This window comes from Bos indicus, chromosome 12 (genome assembly GCF_029378745.1).
Source record: "Bos indicus isolate NIAB-ARS_2022 breed Sahiwal x Tharparkar chromosome 12, NIAB-ARS_B.indTharparkar_mat_pri_1.0, whole genome shotgun sequence".
Taxonomy (NCBI): Eukaryota; Metazoa; Chordata; class Mammalia; order Artiodactyla; family Bovidae; genus Bos; species Bos indicus.
This window is the reverse complement of record NC_091771.1, coordinates 16,673,787-16,690,853: the sequence shown is the minus strand read 5'-3', so window position 1 is coordinate 16,690,853 and position 17,067 is coordinate 16,673,787. Positions and strand designations below refer to the sequence as shown.

Here is a 17,067-nt window from a genome sequence, read left to right as displayed (position 1 = left end):
TGCAACCCCGTGGCCTGCAGCCCGCCAGGCTCCTCCGTCCATGGGATTCTCCAGGCAAGAATCCTGGAGTGGGTTGCCATTTCCTTCTCCAGGGATCTTCCTGACCCAGGGATCGAACTTGGGTCTCCCGCACTGCAGGCAGACGCTTTAACCTCTGAGCCACCAGCACAACAGTTAACCATTCCTTCAATTACCTGTTAAAAACACACTGAGGTACTGCGTTAGATGCTAAGAATACAGAGATGATGGAGGCATGGTCCCTGCCCTCAGGAAGACCAGAGCCTAGTTGGAAACACAGACAGGTAAATAAAATCCGCAAGAGTTTCATCAGAGCTACGCAAGCATCTATCTAACACACTGGTGATGTGAAGGAGTGCTAGACTCTAATTCAGGAGGGCTGAGAAACTTTCACTGATGACATGTTTCATCTGCATCATAAACGGTACAGATGAATTCACCAAGCTGACCTCAAGGAAGGGCACTTAAATATTAGAGGAGCCCAAAGGTGGGAAAGTAAGGAAGTTCAGTGAACTGTAAGTCTTACACTGAGAGTGAAGGGAAGAGAGAAGCAACAGAAAGTGAGTGGAACTGTACAGATGGGGGTTGGGCCAAAGACACCCAAATGAAGTGAAGGGAAGTGAGAGTGGCTCAGTCGTGTCCGACTCTTTGTGACCCCATGGACTCTACAGTCTATGAAATTCTCCAGGCCAGACTACTTGAGTGGGTAGTCTTTCCCTTCTCCAGGGGATCATCCCAACCCAAGGATTGAACCCAGGTCTCCCACATTGCAGGTGGATTCTTTACCAGCTGAGCCACAAGAGAAGCCCAAGAATACTGGAGTGGGTAGCCTATCCCTTCTTTGGGGGATCTTCCTGACCCAGGAATCAAACCAGGGTCTCCTGCATTGCAGGTGGATTCTTTACCAACTGAGCTATCAGGGAAGCCCACTAACCAACTGAGCTATCAGGGACACCCTAAATTGGAAACTTTCACGTTGGGAATCTCTCCAGCGGTCAGTGGGGAGCCGTTGATGAATTAGTGAGATAAAATGTAATCAAATTTGCAACTCTGATCACTCAGGTCCCAGTGGGAGACCCAGCAGAGTTGAAGGTGGAGGCTCTGATGGTTGCAACTATATAGCCCAGGGCTTTATCGAAAGCAGTGGTAGCAGAGGTGAAGAAACACAAAATGTGGAAATTGTTTGCTAATAAAAGGGATGAAGTAAAGATGGGAGAACTGTAGCTCCAAGCCCTCAGGAAACCTTTATATAACAGGCTCACCACCTTTTAACCTGAATTCCAAAATTCTTTATCCTCAATTCTAAAGTCCTAAAGTTCTGGACATTAAAAAATAATTCTTAATAACAGATTTTGTAGCAATACCTGACCTGATCTAAAGTCTTTTGTGGCAAAATCTACCCTGAGTTGAAATGAGGTGGCATAATTTTTAGTTATCTGCTTGGTGTGACTATTCATATGTTTCACTGCAGAAATTTAAAGTATGTGATTCCTGAGAGCTGGTCTAAAACCTGTTGGAGATGTATGTTATGGAACATATTGGGTCCAGATCACCTTTCCAAAACCAAAACAGTCTAAATTCATAAATACTAGCAGCAGAGAGAAGACACCCAAAGACGTATCTATAAATATAGTGGAGAGAGAAAAAGAAAAAATTCATTTTGGGTTTGGGTTTAGGATAATAAAGATTATCACTATCCAGAATGACAAAGAAGGAGCCCCCCAAATTAAGGAATGTTCTATAGGAGTTTAAGAATTTTCCGATTCAAATTATTCATTTTTTATAACAGTGTTTAAAGGCACCATTATACATATCTAGAAATCTATGTGTCTGGCATATCTAAAACCTCTTCCAAAGCAGTTAAGTGAGAACAAACGCCATGCCTTCAAATCACTGTAGTGCTTTAGAGCTTATCAAGCAATTTCCTATAATTATTACACTGAATCCTCTGAACTGCAATGTATTTTTGTATACATGTGCTCACATTTAGCTAAATCTCAATTTTAAAAAAATCTTTCAGTTTATTTTTACATATTTTATGCTTCAAAAAATATATTCAATACCAGAAAAGCCTCTGTGCAGAGAAAAGCTTAATATTCTAGGGAAAAGAGTCCACAGAGCCACATGCATTCTAATTAGTTGTACTTGCATATCAATGTGAAAAATGTGGAAATATATACCGAATTTATCAAATAATACAGCACTATGGGATTGCTGTTGAAAGAAGGTAGGGGGGCAGCCTACACCCCTCTCCCTTCAAGCATTCTAACAGTATGCTTTGACCACTATTTTCTTTTCAATCAATAAACTTTTCTCCATTCTAAAAATAATGCACCACAATCTATAATCATACATCTGTTACCCTCAATTGTACTTACATTTCAGTCTCCTGAGTGAAAGCGAAAAGTGTTAGCTGCTTAGTCGTGTATGACTCTTTGCAGTCCCCCTGGACTGTAGCCCACCAGGCTCCTCCGTCCATGGAGTTCTTCAGGCAAGAATACTGGATTGGGTAGCCATTCCCTTCTCGAGGGGATTGAACCCGGGTCTCCTGCATTACAGGCCGATTCTTTACTGTCTGAGTCACCAGGGAAGCCCAATCAATCTCTTGAGGCAATAACAAATTTAACTGTTCCATTCTTGATTACATTGTCCTTTCTAATGCTTTATTTATCAAATGGTTCCATGGCACTATGCAGTGCCCTTGCTAACTGTAAATGCCAACTATTTCTCTTGGTTAATGTGCATCTCTGCAAAGCTCATGTTAAAATGACATTGTTGGTTGTTTTTTAGTCACTAAGTCCTGTCTGACCCTTTGCAACTCCATTTGGACTGTAGATTGCCAGGCTCCTCTGTCCGTGAAATTCTCCAGGCAACAATACTGGAGTGGATATTTCTTTCTCCAGGGGATCTTTCCGACCCAGGGATCAAACCTGCATTAGTAGGTGGATTCTTTACCGCTGAGCCACCTGGGAAGCCATGTTGCCTAAATGAAAAGAAACGTATCCTTAGTAAAAGCTGTCAGTCTTACCCACAACCTTTAAAACACTTAAGCAAGTAACTTAAGGCTATATTGTTGTTGTAAAACATTCAAATTCATAGCCACACACACAGCCAAATGGAAAGGCTCCTTTACAAAAGTTGAGGCTCTCCTACTTCTCGCCATTGATAATATTAATAGTTTGGTAAGTCATTTCACCATCTGCACCCTTTCCTATGCTCAGGTAGTTCAAAGGCAGAATTCAGTTGTTTTTCATATATAGTTTTCCTTTTATTATATATTTAATAAATATTATATTGTTATATAAATATATTATATAAATATTATATATTTAATAAAAGGAAAGGTACAAAGACGAGGAAAAGGAGGAAAAAGTACAAAGCTACAAAGGAAACTGATTCATTAATGATTGAATTCATGGCTGTGATGCTTGACCACTCATCAGCTAGCAATCCTTGATTAATCATCTCAGTACTATGGTAGATGCTAAGCAACACAAAGAAACATCAAGATGAGTTTGAGATGAGGGAATGTGACAAAATGTTCATTTTCATCTAAAATAGAAAAACAAGTGGAGAGTTATGTGGCACACACTTTCAGCAGTACAAGGCCATCTTTCCCTTTAGTCATAGTCCTTGATTCAACTATGAATGAACAGAACTTTTAAATAAATGATATATCTGTTTCACAGCTAAGCACATATCCACTCCCTATAATTTGTTCATAGTTAGCACACTTTAGTAGTGCTAATAGACCAGACTAATAGACCAGAACTTAATGAGCGAACAACATGAGGCATTGAAGACTTTGCATTAAATCATAAGGATAACAAGAGATGAGGGTCTGTGGGCCAGTGGTAGGCTGAATTCAGCAGGACCTGGGTGGAGGTCTGGCAAGACTGGGGTTCGTGAAGAGGCGATAATAGGACATCATAGGCAGGAGAAACAGAAGTGTGAAAAAGAAAATGATCACAACAGGAATGAGGGACACTGAAAAAGTCAGTTTGGCTACAGAACAGGGCTTAATACAAAGCAGTAGAAAATGAAGTTGCAAAAGCTAGACACAGGCATTTGGACTTGATGTGATAAGAATAGGGAGCTGTGCCAGATTTTTTTCTCATTTTATTTGGAAAATTTTCAAACATCAAAACTCAAAGAGCTGTATGCTAAACACCCTATATGCATCGTGTGGATTCTATAATTTACATGTCAGTATGTTTGCTTTATCCCTATCTAATCACTCCTGCATTAATCATTCCTATTAATCCATCTTGTGTTTTGAGAATTTTTAAAAATGTGGTAGATTTATTCTTCCAGATGAGTCTTGAATCATTTCCCAAGTTCCACAAGAATACTCTTGGAATTTTGATAGGCATTACACAAAACTTGTCAATAAATTTGAAAGGAATTTACATGTTTAATTACCTGGTTTTCTTTTCCGGAAAATACTCTCAGTAACGTTTTGTGTTTAGCATTTTGTATTTTCCGCTTGCATGGAAGTGGAAATTTGCCAATTTATGATTACACTTATTCTTAGTTGTTTAAATGGTGATGTGACTATCTTTCCCCCAGCTACCACCATCTTATGTTTCTAATTGGTGGCCCAGATCTTTCATCTCTTTTTCCTTCTTTTACCCAGACTTGGCTCATCTTGTATGTTTCTCTTATCCAAGACTCCATTATAACCTGAGCTCACAGTGCCAGGTTCAGGGCTGAGATCAGACGGAAAGACTATACTCACAAACTAGCATTCTTCTCGACAGTCCATCTAAGTTACTCATAAGAAAAGACATCTTTCTCAGTAATTATTGACTCTTTTGCTAACCTAATATACAAAAGAACAATTTATTCAGAAAAAGTTAAAGAGTCAAGGGAGTAAAAGACTTGGCAGCTGACAAAATTTCATAACCGCTTTCAATAATTGGTAGTATTCATTTCCTGAATCAACCATGTATTTTCTTTTGAGAGAGAATAAAAATCTGGGATATACATGTGGGTTATTTAAAAGCAAAGATAAAAGAGAGGGTATGTGAGAACATGTTCATTTTCATCTAAAATAGAAAAGCAAGTGGAGAGCTACATGGCATATACTTTAAGCAGCACAAGGTCGTCTTTAGTCACAGTCCTTGATTCAACTATAAGTGAGCAGAACTTTTAAACAAATGATGTATGTGCTTTATAGCTAAACACAGAATCTAAATGTTTTCATTGTGCTTTAAAATTAATTTTACAGTAAATATATTCAGGTATTTCAAAAATCAAATGAATATAATTAGGAATCTCATTGCTTCCTGTTCCCTCATATCCTCTATAATTTATTTACAGTTAGTACACTTTAGTAGATTTGTGCATTCTCCTAGTATTTCTTTCAGTTCAGTTCAGTTCAGTCGCTCAGTTGTGTCCGACTCTTTGAGACCCCATGAATCGCAGTGGGCCAGGCCTCCCTGTCCATCACCAACTCCCGGAGTTCACTCAGACTCACGTCCATCGAGTCAGTGATGCCATCCAGCCATCTCATCCTCTGTCGTCCCCTTCTCATCCTGACCCCAATCCCTCCCAGCATCAGAGTCTTTTCCAATGAGTCAACTCTTCGCATGAGGTGGCCAAAGTACTGGAGTTTCAGCTTCAGCATCATTCCTTCCAAAGAAATCCCAGGGCTGATCTCCTTCAGAATGGACTGGTTGGATCTCCTTGCAGTCCAAGGGACTCTCAAGAGTCTTCTCCAACACCACAGTTCAAAAGCATCAATTCTTCGGCACTCAGCCTTCTTCACAGTCCAACTCTCCCATCCATACATGACCACAGGAAAAACCATAGTCTTGACTAGACGGACCTTTGTTGGCAAAGTAATGTCTCTGCTTTTGAATATGCTATCTAGGTTGGTCATAGCTTTTCTTCCAAGGAGTAAGCATCTTTTAATTTCATGGCTGCAGTCACCATCTTACACACATACAAATGCCTATTTGTAATTTTTCACTTTAATACAAAAGCTAGCATACTACATTCATTGATCATTGATCTATGCTTGTTTTTTCTTTGGACTTAGAGGTCATTTTACATTTGTACAAAAAGAATTTTGTCATTCTTATAGCAGGCTGCATAGTATCCCATTTTGTGATGTACCAAAGTATATTTAACCAGTCCTTAACTGATGGAGATTTAGGTTGTTTCTTTTGTTTTGGTGTTATAAACAATGCTGCAATTAATGTGGATGTATAATATTTCACATATTTGTAGTCATATCATGGGGTTTATAGTGTATGTACTGTAGATAAAATAATAATAATGAGTTAAAAGGAAGAGGAGTGGAAAGATGGAACAATACTGGTTACAAAATTCTCACTTTTTTTTTCATGAAATGGCATAATATTAAATCAAGGTAGATTGTGATAAATTGAGAATATATATTGTGATTCCTAGAGAAGCCACTTAAAAAATATAAAGGTAAAACTGAAGAGCCAATAGAGAAACATTGACCAAACACTGAAAATGGAATACTGAAAAATATTTAACAAATCCAAAAAATATCTATAAAGAAGAATTAGAAAAATAAAAAAAACAGATAGGACAAACAGAAAATAAATAGCTAAAGACCAAAATCCAATAATATCAATACTTACATTAAATATATATAGACTAAACATCCCAGTTACTTTATAATGATAAATTATAATAATAATACCAAAAAGATATAATAATAAAGGTTTCCATGCTTAATATCAGGGTTTCAAAATACATGAAGCTAAAACTGACAGAACTAAAGGAAAAAACAGGCAATTCCACAATCATAGATATGTACTTTAACACTTTTTTCTGAATAATTAATAGGACACATTTAAGACCAGACAAAAATTAGTAAAGATGTGTCATATCTGAGCAACATTATCCACTAACTTGACTGCATGAATATTTAGAAACCATATAATCTACAACCACATGATACATATCATTTTCTTTTTTTTTTTTTTTGAAGCCGTCTGGACCTGGGCTTTTGTTTGCTGGAAGATTTTTGATTACAGTTTCAATTTCCGTGCTTGTGATGGGTCTGTTAAGGTTTTCTATTTCTTCCTGGTCGAGTTTTGGAAAGTTGTACTTTTCTAAGAATTTGTCCATTTCTTCCTCATTGTCCATTTTATTGGCATATAATTGTTGATAATAGTCTCTTATGATCCTTTGTATTTCTGTGTTGTCTGTTGTGATCTCTCCATTTTCGTTTCTAATTTTATTGATTTGATTTTTCTCCCTTTGTTTCTTGATGAGTCTGGCTAATGGTTTATCAATTTTATTTATCCTTTCAAAGAACCAGCTTTTGGCTTTGTTGATTTTTGCTATGGTCTCTTTTGTTTCTTTTGCATTTATTTCTGCTCTAATTTTTAAGATTTCTTTCCTTCTACTAACCCTGGGGTTCTTCATTTCTTCCTTTTCTAGTTGCTTTAGGTGTAGAGTTAGGTTATTTATTTGACTTTTTTCTTGTTTCTTGAGGTGTGCCTGTATTGCTATGAACTTTCCCCTTAGGACTGCTTTTACTGTGTCCCACAGGTTTTGGGTTGTTGTGTTTTCATTTTCATTCGTTTCTATGCAAATTTTGATTTCTTTTTTGATTTCTTCTGTGATTTGTTGGTTATTCAGCAGGGTGTTGTTCATCCTCCATATGTTGGAATTTTTAATAGTTTTTCTCCTGTAACTGAGATCTAATCTTACTGCATTGTGGTCAGAAAAGATGCTTGGAATGATTTCTATTTTTTTGAATTTACCAAGGCTAGCTTTATGGCCCAGGATGTGATCTATCCTGGAGAAGGTTCCATGTGCGCTTGAGAAAAAGGTGAAATTCATTGTTTTGGGATGAAATGTCCTATAGATATCAATTAGGTCTAACTGGTCTATTGTATCGTTTAAAGTTTGTGTTTCCTTGTTAATTTTCTGTTTAGTTGATCTATCCATAGGTGTGAATGGGGTATTAAAGTCTCCCACTATTATTGTGTTATTGTTAATTTCTCCTTTCATACTTGTTAGCATTTGTCTTACATACTGCGGTGCTCCCGTGTTGGGTGCATATATATTTATAATTGTTATATCTTCTTCTTGGATTGATCCTTTGATCATTATGTAGTGACCTTCTTTGTCTCTTTTCACAGCCTTTGTTTTAAAGTCTATTTTATCTGATATGAGTATTGCTACTCCTGCTTTCTTTTGGTCCCTATTTGCATGGAAAATCTTTTTCCAGCCCTTCACTTTCAGTCTGTACGTGTCCCCTGTTTTGAGGTGGGTCTCCTGTAGACAACATATGTAGGGGTCTTGTTTTTGTATCCATTCAGCCAGTCTTTGTCTTTTGGTTGGGGCATTCAACCCATTTATGTTTAAGGTAATTACTGATAAGTATGATCCCGTTGCCATTTACTTTATTGTTTGGGGTTCGAATTTAAACACCATTTTTGTGTTTCCTGTCTAGAGAATATCCTTTAGTATTTGTTGGAGAGCTGGTTTGGTGGTGCAGAATTCTCTCAGCTTTTGCTTGTCTGAGAAGCTTTTGATTTCTCCTTCATACTTGAATGAGATCCTTGCTGGGTACAATAATCTGGGCTGTAGGTTATTTTCTTTCATCATTTTAAGTATGTCTTGCCATTCCCTCCTGGCTTGAAGAGTTTCTATTGAAAGATCAGCTGTTATCCTTATGGGAATTCCCTTGTGTGTTATTTGTTGTTTTTCCCTTGCTGCTTTTAATATTTGTTCTTTGTGTTTGATCTTTGTTAATTTGATTAGTATGTGTCTTGGGGTGTTTCGCCTTGGGTTTATCCTGTTTGGGATTCTCTGGGTTTCTTGGACTTGGGTGATTATTTCCTTACCCATTTTAGGGAAGTTTTCAACTATTATCTCCTCAAGTATTTTCTCATGGTCTTTCTTTTTGTCTTCTTCTTCTGGAACCCCTATGATTCGAATGTTGTAGCGTTTAATATTGTCCTGGAGGTCTCTGAAATTGTCCTCATTTCTTTTAATTCGTTTTTCTTTTATTCTCTCTGATTCATTTATTTCTACCATTCTATCTTCTAATTCACTAATCCTATCTTCTGCCTCTGTTATTCTACTATTTGTTGCCTCCAGAGTGTTTTTAATTTCATTTATTGCATTATTCATTATATATTGACTCTTTTTTATTTCTTCTAGGTCCTTGTTAAACCTTCCTTGCATCTTCTCAATCCTTGTCTCCAAGCTATTTATCTGTGATTCCATTTTAATTTCAAGATTTTGGATCAATTTCACTATCATTATTCGGAATTCTTTATCAGGTGGATTCCCTATCTCTTCCTCTTTTGTTTGGTTTGGTGGGCATTTATCCTGTTCCTTTATCTGCTGGGTATTCCTCTGTCTCTTCATCTTGTTTAAATTGCTGAGTTTGGGGTGTCCTTTCTGTATTCTGGCAGTTTGTGGAGTTCTCTTTATTGTGGCTTTTCCTCGCTGTGTGTGGGTTTGTACAGGTGGCTTGTCAAGGTTTCCTGGTTAGGGAAGCTTGTGTCGGTGTTCTGATGGGTGGAGCTGTATTTCTTCTCTTTGTTCAGTCGCGCTGTGGGGAGGGAGGGAGGGATGCTGCAAACAAATAACACTGGCGTGCGCTCGCAGTGCCTCAGCCACACTGGGTCTGCCCCCGCTCACGGCGCGTGTAGCCTCCCTGCCCACACTGCTCGGGCTCTAGGTTGTTCCGCCGGGAACAATCCGAGGCTGGCCCTGGGTTGCATGTACCTCCCAGGTCCAAGCAGCTCAGGTTCAGGCACTCGGGTAGTCCTCAGAGGCGCAGACTCAGTTGGGCCTGAGTTTTGTGCTCTTCCCAGGTCCGAGCAGCTCAAGTGATGAGGTGTTTGGCGAGCGCCAATGCTGCGACTTATCGCCTCCCCGCCACTCGGTTATCTGGGTGTAAAACCGGCGCACCTTCTCAGGCAGATGTTAACCATCCAGACCCCCAAAAAGTTTTAGTTAGCAAAGAAGCCTGCTTACAGTTTTATAGATAATGTCTCTCTGGGGCTGCGATTGCCCACTTCCGGCTCTGGCTGCCTGTCACCGGAGGGGGAAGGTCTGCAGCTGGCTATCTCTGTTCAGTCCTTTGTTCCATGCATGGGCCTGGCAGTCTTAGGTTAGGGCTGGCTTTTCGCGTGGTAGATATCCCACAGTCTGGTTTGCTAGCCCAAATTATTTCGCTCAGATACCGCTCAGGGTATTCAGGCCAGATTCTTACTCTAAGCGATGCAGCCCACGCTGCGCCTCCCTGCCCAGCCCCCGCTTGCTAATGGCGCGTGCAGGCGTCTGCGCTGCTTCTCTGCTGGGGGAGTTACCGTAGGACTCGCAATCTTCGAGTTTTAATTGTGTATTTATTTTTTCTTCCTGTTATGTTGCCCTCTGTGCTTCCAAAGCTCAGCACAGATTTGGCAGTGAGAAGGTTTCCTGGTGTTTGGAAACTTCTCTCTTTTTAAGACTCCCTTCCCGGGACGGAACTCCGTCCCTCCCTCTTTTGTCTCTTTTTTTGTCTTTTATATTTTTTCCTACCTCCTTTCGAAGAGTTGGATTGCTTTTCTGGGTGCCCGATGTCCTCTGCCGGCATTCAGAAGTTGTTTTGTGGAATTTACTTGACGTTTAAATGCTCTTTTGATGAATTTGTGGGGGAGAAAGTGTTCTCCCCGTCCTACTCCTCCGCCATCTTGGCTCCTCCCTCGATACATATCATTTTCAAGGGCAGATGGAACATTTATGAAGATAGACACTATGCTGGGTCATAAAAGTATCTCAATACATTTCAAAAGATTGAAGTCTTTCACAGTATGGTCTCTGACTACAAGGGAATTAAATCGGAAATCAATGACAATAGAGAGAGAAGATGGAAAGGAGAATTACAAGTATGGAAAGATTATAATGGGGTCTCATTCAATAGGAACATGACCAATAGGAAACTAGATTGATATTCCCCAAACTGTGTTCCAGACAACACAAATCTATCAGAATGCTCTAAGACAAAAACAGTAGTGTATCACCAAGTGGGAGTTTCATAATTCATACCTTAAAGATTCCTTAAATCTTTAGTACCTTAAAGATTCAATGAAGTCCTTCATTTAGCCTAGCATTCTCATATTTAATCCTAGAAACATGAATCTAAATAAAATTCTAAGGAGTTAGAATTTCTCAGTGTCATTTGGAGAAATGTGGGGCCAGATTTATAAAGAAAGTCTGTTCATTAATCAAGCTTTGTCAAGTGATGATAAAATTTAAAGTGAGATAAAAATTGTTATGTAAGCTCTGACTTCACCTAAGTATATTCCTGAAACATCCTAGCCTATGATTTTATATAACTAGTTTATGGAAATTCCAAAAATTTGTCAGCTTTGCAAGAACAGTCTTTTGTATATCAGGTTATCCAAATATAACAATAAAATTATCACTGTTTTCCTGACCATTTCTAGTAAGTTCAAAATGGTCCTGGCTTTTCTTCAATTCTTTCATTTTGAATCAAGTTTCACTCTATAAAAATCTCTCCTATTCACATATTTTATTCTCTGATTATTCTTATTCTCCACTGACTCCTTTTTTTCAGAGTTTTTAAAACAGTGCTCTTCTTCACTTGTTGATTCCAACAAAAACATTTTTAGAACATTGTAAAGGGCACATTACCCCCCTACTCACAAGGTAAATTTCTATAGTGCTTGCATAACATTTCTGACTTACATGTTCTAGGTTAATTTAGTTGGAGGAAGACTGGAAAAAAACCAGAATTTAAAAGAATCAAGAGATACTAGCTATGTCTTCTTAAATCCAGCTGAGTTAGTCTGGGCTGAAAGCAACAGTCATTTACACTCTGGATTTCATTCTGTGGGACTGATGTTGCCTTTCTTGAAGACCCTGGTCTGCTTCAAGCTAACACATAGTACTAGAAAGATAAAATTCTAAACACAGTAATGTTTCAAAAATACAGAATCGGAAACAGATTATTTCAGAATGTCAATCTAAGGATGCTAGATCTATCACCGTGATAAATGCAAAATATTAAAATGTGCAGTTGTAACTGACATATATACACTACCATGTGTAGAAGAGATAGCTAGTGGGAATCTTCTGTATAGTTCAGGAAGCTTAGCTCTGGGCTCTGGGATGACCTAGAGGGGTGGGATGGGGGTAGGGTGGGAGGGACATTCAAGAGGGAGGGGACATATGTATGCATATGGTTGATCCACTAAATTGTAGAGCAGAAACTAACACAACATTGTAAAGCAATTATATTCCAATAAAATTGTCTTAAAAACTCTTCTACACTAGTTCTGTGTTGTAAAAGAATCCATTAGATGTTTTATTAAATACAGTTTATGAAATCAAAATTAGATCAAGCCTAAAATAAAGACTTTGATTACTTCCAGATTTCTATATTCTTTTGCTAGGCACAGAAAGGTGAAGAGCAAAATAACTCACACCCTAACTTTTAAATTGCTCTGAGCTCATAGTATTACGAAAATTAATACATAACTAGCCCAACCTCCAAATCATCTATATGATTAAAGATGTAATTTTTATCAACTGATTTAAAACCTGAACTTCCCTCTCCATCATCTAAAAGTTATTGAGGGTATATTAGTTGTAGCAAGAGCCAAACATTCCAAAAAAGAGACAGAAATAAAAATTAAGTAGAAGAAAACAAAATTTGTATTTATAAAAAAATTGATTAAAGAACGTGATAGTAGTTCAGTAAAACTTAGTTATGAACATCCTAAAAAACAGGCCAAAGAAGGAAATACAAAGCATAGCACCTATTAATGGACAGAAGTAGAGTAGTTTACTGGGGAAAGCAAATTTTTATTCAGACCCCTAGTGCTAAGAGAAACACTTTTGGGAGACTGTGTAAGAGGGTATTAAACTGCTTTATAAATATTATAAAACCATCTCAAATGTTACATGTTTTCATTTCAGCTATCTAAGAAAATGATGCCAAAACATCATTCTGAAACGTAACTATAGTAGTGCAGTCTAGGTATTGAGTTTTCTAATTTTTTTAAACACATGGTACTCATCAAAGAGACACTGCATTCATCAAAACATCTCCTTCATGCAGAATTACAACTAGACAGTTAATCTATGTGATTTCTGAATTCACATTGGGAATGTGTAGTGAAATGTGCTTCAGGTTGCACGCTATAAAATGCAAAGTGCCCCTCTGGTGAAGAACATTGCCTAACGAAAAGAGCATAAAGAGATGGAACACATAGATGGGAATGTAAAATGGCATAAGTGTTTGATATTTAGGCAATACATATCAGGAGGCTTAGGGGTTCCCTGGTGGCTCAGAAGGTAAAGAATCTGCCTGCAATCTGGGAGACCCAGGTTTGATCCCTGGATGTGAAGATTCCCTGGAGTAGGAAATGGCAACCCACTCCAGTATTCTTGCCTGGAGAATCCCCATGGACAGAGTAGCCTGGCGGGCTACAGTCCTTGGGGTTGCAAAGGGTCAGACACGACTGAGCAACTAACACTTTCACTTTCACTTCACATCAGGAGGCTTAAAAAGGAGAATAAATTTCGACGCAGAGATTCCATTTCTAAGATTCTGTCCTTAGGAAACAAGAAAGTCGCAGGGACTCCCCTGGTGCTCCAGTGGCTAAAACTCTGCTCCCAATTCCGCAGACCCGGGTTTGAGAGAACTAGATTCCACATGCCACAACTAAGACCCAGCATTGCCAGATAAATAAATTTCATTTTTTAAAAGTGGGCAAATTTCTTACAAAATATACATCATCAAGTTCTTTATAGTAACAAAAAATCAAGAACAATCTAAACATGCAATGAGAGTGGTAAAATACATTGTATGGAAAATTAGTCATCCATTAAAAACTCCTTCATAGAAAAATATTTTTTTCTTGGAAATATGTTCAAATATAAGTTAGTGTTAGAAAAGGGATAAGGAAATAGTTTCTTTCATGTGCTGAAGGCTGCATAAATTTGGTGAACTCTTATAGGAGTGTTATGAAGTATACTTATCAAAATTCTAAATGTGCATGCCCTATTTGTGGGAAACACTCTGCAGGAATCCTTGCTGTGTGCACACAGATATACGTATGTACATCTTTGTGTTGTGTTGTTGTAATGAACAAAACCATAGACAGTCTACATGTTTGTAACAGGTGTGGTGGTTTTAAAACACACCCACAAATTCTTTGGCTCTTCTCCCATCAAGAGGTGGGTCTAGATTCCCCTCTCCTGAAATCAAGGAAGGCTTGTGACTACTATTCAACACAGAAAAGGCTGTGCAGTTTCTGCCTGATTCTCTTGGGACTCTCAGCATTAGCGCCCTCAGATACCACGTAAAAAGTCCAACTACACTCTCGTTGTCATACTGTAAGGAAGTCAGACCACATGCGGAGGTAGGTGCTTTAAAGAGCCAAAATCAAGCAACAGGCATGTACGTAAAAATGTCTACTGATGATTTCACCCTAGTTACTGAGTCACCTCAGTTCTTAGTTCTCCCCAGCTGAGGCCCCAGACATCATGTATCAGAGACAAGACATCCCCACTGTGCTCTGTCTGAATTCCTAACCCACAGAGAGAGTGCATAAAAATGGTATTTCATATGACTAAGTTTTAGAGTCATGTTTATGCAGTATTGATAGCCAGAGCAAAAAGGCACGGGTTGAATAAAATATGGTATGTCCACAGAATGAAGCACTCTGCTGCTGCTGCTGCTAAGTCACTTCAGTCATGTCAGACTCTGTGCAACCCCATGCGCAGCAGCCCACCAGGCTCCTCTGTTCACGGGATACTCCAGGCAAGAATACTGGAGTGGGTTGCCATTCCCTTCTCCCATGAAGCACTATACTGCTGTTAAAAAGAAAAGATGAAGTAATTTTAGAACAATCATATGATATGACCCTAGTCTGTTTTTTATTTATTTTTATTTTTTTCCAATTTTATTGAGGTATAATTGGTCACTATGACCAATTTGTGAAAGGGAGAAATAAACACTGCACGTGAGTCTGATGAGCTTTCTAGAAACCAATTTTGCAGTATATCTCAAGAATACTAAAAACCTTAAAAGAGTTGACTCAATAATCCCTCTGGTAGGAATATATTTTAAATTTCCATTTAAAAATTCATACATAAATCTAAGTATTGTTCTTTGGAAAGACCACCTAAGAAGAATCATCTCTGAATGAAAAAACAAAGCTAAATGAGAATGAACACGAACGGTACTAACAAGGGGGAAAGTATGATAAACACAGGCATGGAGATTTTTATTTTTAAAATGAAAACACTGCAAAAAATATAAAATCTGGATAAAAGAGATTAACTTTTTGGAAAACATAAATTATCAAAATTTACCTGAAAGGAATTTTAAAATCTAAACAATCATGTTAGAAAGTGGAAAAAGGTTTCACTACTGCTTCCAAAAATTCATCAATCAGGCACAAAAGCTTTGCAGGCAAATGTTTTCAAACTTTAAATGATCGGATGACCTAGCAGAAAAATTGAATGAAATTCTCTCTTAAACAGTAGGATTATTGGTAATTTTATTTTTATTAATTTTTATATTTGTAAGTGCTCTTTTCAAATATATTCTTGTATCATTAATATAATTAATACTGTATATTTTAATGCAATTAAAATTTATTAAACATTGGGATGAAAAGAAATGAAATCATGAAAGCGGAAATATGTCCTTTTTACTTTATGAAACCTTTGAAATCAGTGAAAGACAAGTAAAATGAAAGTGGTATCAATTTGGGGATGTTGAGATAGTTAAGAAGAGAGGAAAACAGAAATGTAGCCTGCCTCTTAAGGCGAAGCTCCAGGACAGGCAGATCGGCCTCTTTCTCAGAAAGATTGGGGCTATGCTTCAGTCTGTGTGAGCATGCCCTGGGGTGGTGGTCTGCTGCTCTGACCTCCAGAGACAGGTGGTCAGTGGGCACGCCCTGGGCTGCAATCACAAACCCCAGGGCTCTAGATGTGTGCAGAAGCTCCCTTCCGGGAGATTCTGCCACTGTGGACTGTGTCAGGAAGAGCTGGAAAACAGTGCCCTCCACACCCCCCAGAAAACGAAAGAAGTCCAAAGTTAAAAATAAAAATGGCACCCACCAGCTTTAGTAAGACAGAGGAACAGCATGCAAATGGCCCCTGCCAGCACCCCTTCCCAGGAGAGCATCTCGACAGGCCTTGCCCTCCCCACTACCCCCAAGCCAACCTGCGATATTTTAAGATTAGCAAATAAATCTCTTTCACATAAAGTCTGAAAACTTTTCAACCACCGGGTGCTTCTGCCCTGAGCCCTGGAGCAGTTTAGCCCAAACATGCCCGCCCTTTGGAGGCTGCTTCTCAGCTCGCACAGCCTTTTGGGTCTCGTGGTTTTCAAAGCCAGACGATTCAGGGGGGCTCATTTCTTAGATGCAGGTCTTAAAGGTTGGAGTGCCTAAAGCAGGAGATGAACACTCTCTCCCACACAGAAACTCAGATTCTGTAAGGTCAGGTTTTGCGAGGTCCCTCCAGATTGTGGGCTGCCACGCACGAGTGGGATTTAGGGCGAGACTCTGTCTCAGCCTTTCCTACCTGCCTGGACATGTGCTGATGTGAAGGAGTTGCTCAGATAATTTTCAGGTCATTTTCAGAGTGAACTGTACCCTCAGTAGCTGTAGACTAAGTGTGTCCCTCGGAGGAAGTGAGTTGAAGCTTTTTCTATTCTGTCATTTGAACTGCCTTCCAGGACTCATTTTCCATAACTGGAAGTCTGGAAAGTCTAGGAATCTGGATGCTTTTGCTCATCCCCAACCCTCCATCCCCGAACCTGCACCCTCCCTGCTCCCCTCCACCACCTCTGGCAACCATCAATCTGTTTTTAATATCCAGGAGCTCTTGGTTTGTTTTTGTTTTTTTTTTTTAAGATCTGACATATAAATGAAATCATTCACTATTTGTCTTTCTCTGTCTGATATATTCATTTAGCATAATGCCCTCGGGTTCATTTACCTTGTACCAACTGATATTTTCCTCTTTTTTAAGACTGAATAACATTCCATTGTGCGTATATACATAAAAATCTCA

General features: G+C 38.7%; 1 long non-coding RNA gene across 1 annotated transcript in view; it reads right to left on the bottom strand.

Annotated features, from left to right (window-relative positions):
* The window catches only part of LOC139186181 (uncharacterized), a 44,033-nt gene extending 33,336 nt beyond the window's left edge, over nucleotides 1-10,697 (bottom strand). Inside the window, exons 1-2 of the long non-coding RNA XR_011569682.1 lie at nucleotides 10,549-10,697; nucleotides 2,397-3,001 (exon numbers count right to left, since the gene is read on the bottom strand). This is a non-coding gene — a long non-coding RNA (uncharacterized lncRNA). The remainder of the gene's footprint in view (nucleotides 1-2,396; nucleotides 3,002-10,548) is intronic.
* Nucleotides 10,698-17,067: the final 6,370 nt, after the last annotated feature.